Source organism: Lathyrus oleraceus, chromosome 3, assembly GCF_024323335.1.
Source record: "Lathyrus oleraceus cultivar Zhongwan6 chromosome 3, CAAS_Psat_ZW6_1.0, whole genome shotgun sequence".
Lineage (NCBI taxonomy): Eukaryota > Viridiplantae > Streptophyta > Magnoliopsida > Fabales > Fabaceae > Lathyrus > Lathyrus oleraceus.
In genome coordinates, this window is record NC_066581.1 from 438176829 (window position 1) to 438179959 (window position 3131).

A 3131-nucleotide genomic window follows, 5' to 3' on the forward strand; every position below is an offset into this window, starting at 1 on the left:
TAGAAAACGGTATATCGATTCATAAGTCCCTGTGGGATCGATATCTTTTAAAACTACGCGATAGAACTGTGCACTTGCAGTTTGTACCCCAAATTCGACTCATAAAGTCGCGATCAAGTTTTTGGCGCCGTTGCCGAGGATTTTTATTTAGTCGATATCGTAACTCTTCTGTTACACTGTAGAGACTAAGGCTTATTTTTCTTTTATTTTCTTTCTTTCGTTGATTTGTATGCCACACACTCGCTCACAAGGCGAGCCGTTCTACTTACGAATCAACGATATCGAACTATATCTCCGAGTCTTACGATGAATTCGGGAATATCGTGCTGCAAACAATCTCCCTCCTGTCGAACTTCCTGATTTCAAAAATCTTTTCCCTTCAATACCCGAGATGGCAGAACCAGTTCGTGCTCTTCGAGATTACGCCGCTCCATCGCAAGATGATCCGCATTCGAGTATTGCTCCACCCGCAATCGAAGCAAACAACTTCGAACTTAAACCTTCACTGTTGCAGGCAGTGCAACAGAACCAATTCTCTGGAAATCCTACCGAGGATCCAAACCTTCATTTATTCGTATTTGTTCAATACGCTGATATTGTTAAAGCTAATGGTGTCACTTCAGAGGCAATTCGACTTCGTCTTTTTCCTTTCTCGTTAAGAGATAGCGCTAGAAGATGGCTTCAATCTCTTCCTTCCAACTCAGTCACCACATGGAACGAGTTGAAGAAAGTCTTTCTTGCCCGATATTTTCCGCCAAGCAAAACAGCTATGTTGAGAGCCCAGATAAATGGATTTAAACAGAAAGATAACGAGTCTCTTTTCGAAGCATGGGAAAGATACAAAGACATGATGAGACTTTGTCCACACCATGGTTTAGAAGACTAGTTAGTAATTCATACCTTCTATAATGGTCTCTTGTACAACACGAGGTTAACAATAGACGCCGCCGTAGGTGGTGCACTAATGAACAAACCTTATGCTGACGCTTACCAACTTATCGAAAGCATGGCTCAAAACCACTATCAGTGGGGAAGCGAACGAACAATGGTAGAAAAACCTCAAACGAAAACTGGCATGTACGAGATAAGTAACCTTGATCATGTTAATGCAAAAGTGGATGCTCTGGTCCAGAAAATTGAAAGTTTAAATGTATCACCTCCAGCCACCGTGGTAGCCATAACTCAGAATTGCGAAGTCTGTGGAATCCAAGGTCACACTCCTGCAGATTGTCAACTCCTAACAGGAATCCAAGCGGAGCAAGTGAACTATGCTCAAGGAAGCCCCTACTCGCATACCTATAACTCAAATTGGAAGAACCATCCAAATTTTTCATATAAGAGTAATAATGCTTTATACGCACCTGGAAAATCTCCAAATCAAGCCCCAGCTATACCTCCGGGATATCAAAAGCCGATCCCATCTACACCTAACAATAACGCCCCTAGGAAATCCAACTTGGAAATTATGATGGAAAACTTTATAGCATCTCAACAGCAAACCAATAAAGATTTCTTAAACCAGAATGTACACACTGGCGAACAAATTAAACAACTAGCAAGTAAAGTAGATGCCCTAGCTACCCATAACAAAATGCTGGAAACGCAAATATCACAAGTAGCTCAACAACAAGCGCCTACTGCTGCCCCAACTGGTACATTTCCTGGCCAACCCCAACCTAACCCGAGAAGCCACGCTCATGCAATTATACTGAGAAGTGGAACGGAAGTGGAAGGACCGTCTGACCCAAGGATAGAAAACCAAAACTCTAAAAAGTCAACTGAGGAGGAAACTGAACCTAAGGAAAAGGAAGAGAGTAATAAGGAAACCGTAGAAAAGAAGGAACCTTATGTACCTCCACCACCTTATAAACCACCTATCCCTTACCCTCAAAGGCTTATTAAAACCAAAGATGCGGGCCAATTTAAAAAATTTGTTGACCTACTAAAACAATTAAACGTCACAATTCCGTTTACAGAAGCTATTACGCAGATGCCCTCATATGCCAAGTTCTTAAAAGAAATTCTTTCTAATAAAAGGAAACTTGAAGATAGCGAAACCGTTACACTCACCGCTGAATGTAGCGCTATAATCCAGAATATGCCTCCTAAACTTAAAGACCCAGGTAGTTTCTGTTGGAGAATTGCCATCCAAGGCGCAGCGGAATTTAAAAATTTCTCCATTTAGTGATCCTTACGAATGGGCATGATCAGTGATAGAATCGTTACCTCTTGTGGCGATTCAAACCTTTGGTGCAGATCTCTGATAATGATCAAAACCTTTGATACAGATCCACGGGGCGATCACGAACGTTGAACGATGACAACGTCTCTACTCAGTCCACACGAACGGATTCCTTCAATCGCAGTGCTAGCTGTTATGAATGAAGGCTTTGAGTGAGAGAGAGAGATACGAAATTCCAACTCTTCAGTTGTGTTGTATTCCCATACAAAGCTTCTGCACAAGAGCTCTATTTATAGAACCACTTGTGTGGGCTTCAAGCCAAAAAGCCCACTTAAGTGCATTTTGGCCTATATCTCATAATATGCCAAAATCACTTAAGTATTTGGTACCTTACCATATTTCGTATTCTGCTTAAGTACACCGTACCTTACGATGTTCCTTAATTATTCTATCTCTCATCAATCCGTCCTTTGTGTGTGACCCTATAGGTTTTCACGGCGTTGGCAATTATATTAAATCACGCATTTAACATAATAAATAGTGAGCGGTATCTAGCAACACATCACTGCTACCCAAGTCACGAAAATGTCATGTGATCTGACAAAACCTCCTGTGATAATAATTATGTGTATAATTACCCCTTTGCCCTTATGTCTATATTGAACACAAGGTATAAACCGTGTCACCCTTGTCCAGTTCAATATTGGGCCCGTAGACATTTATCCTGTTACGCAGGATTGGCAAATTCCATCTAGGACACTCATGTCCCTCAGCATGCTTTGTGGAGTACCCATCAACTGTCTTTATGGTTATCCAGTTACGGACAACGTTGGATCAGCAATAAAGCACTCGACTCTACATCTAGGATCCATAGTGGTTTCAGGTCGAAGAGTGGTATTCACTATTATCACCATGAGAATAACTTATGACACTTTGCATAACTTTCTAT

The 3131-nt window shown here is 41.3% G+C and overlaps 1 non-coding gene across 1 annotated transcript; it reads right to left on the reverse strand.

The window, feature by feature from the left end:
- Positions 1-769: 769 nt before the first annotated feature.
- Positions 770-876, reverse strand: LOC127133204 (small nucleolar RNA R71). The gene has a single exon (XR_007807194.1). It is a non-coding gene; the product is annotated as a small nucleolar RNA R71 (small nucleolar RNA).
- Positions 877-3131: the final 2255 nt, after the last annotated feature.